We start from the raw sequence: 273 nt of genomic DNA on the forward strand, positions 1-273 counted from the left end.
TCGGGGGACACCGGGGCAGCTGAGCCTGCCTGCCTCGGCCCGGGCTGGCCAGGAGCACCCAGCTCCCCGTGTATGAATGTATATTTTATAAGGACTGACGCAGATCATGGTATCTGAAAATACTAAAAAAGGAACCTTAGGGCGTTTTTGGGGTTTTTTTTGTACAAACCGACATGTTTTTTTTTAAGGAGAAGCGGGTCATTGCAAAGGGCTGGGTATCTTTTTTTTTCTGGTTTTCTTTCATTTCAAAGCAATACCAAGTTCTTCAGCAGG

This window comes from Geospiza fortis, unplaced genomic scaffold (genome assembly GCF_000277835.1).
Source record: "Geospiza fortis unplaced genomic scaffold, GeoFor_1.0 scaffold183, whole genome shotgun sequence".
Taxonomy (NCBI): domain Eukaryota; kingdom Metazoa; phylum Chordata; class Aves; order Passeriformes; family Thraupidae; genus Geospiza; species Geospiza fortis.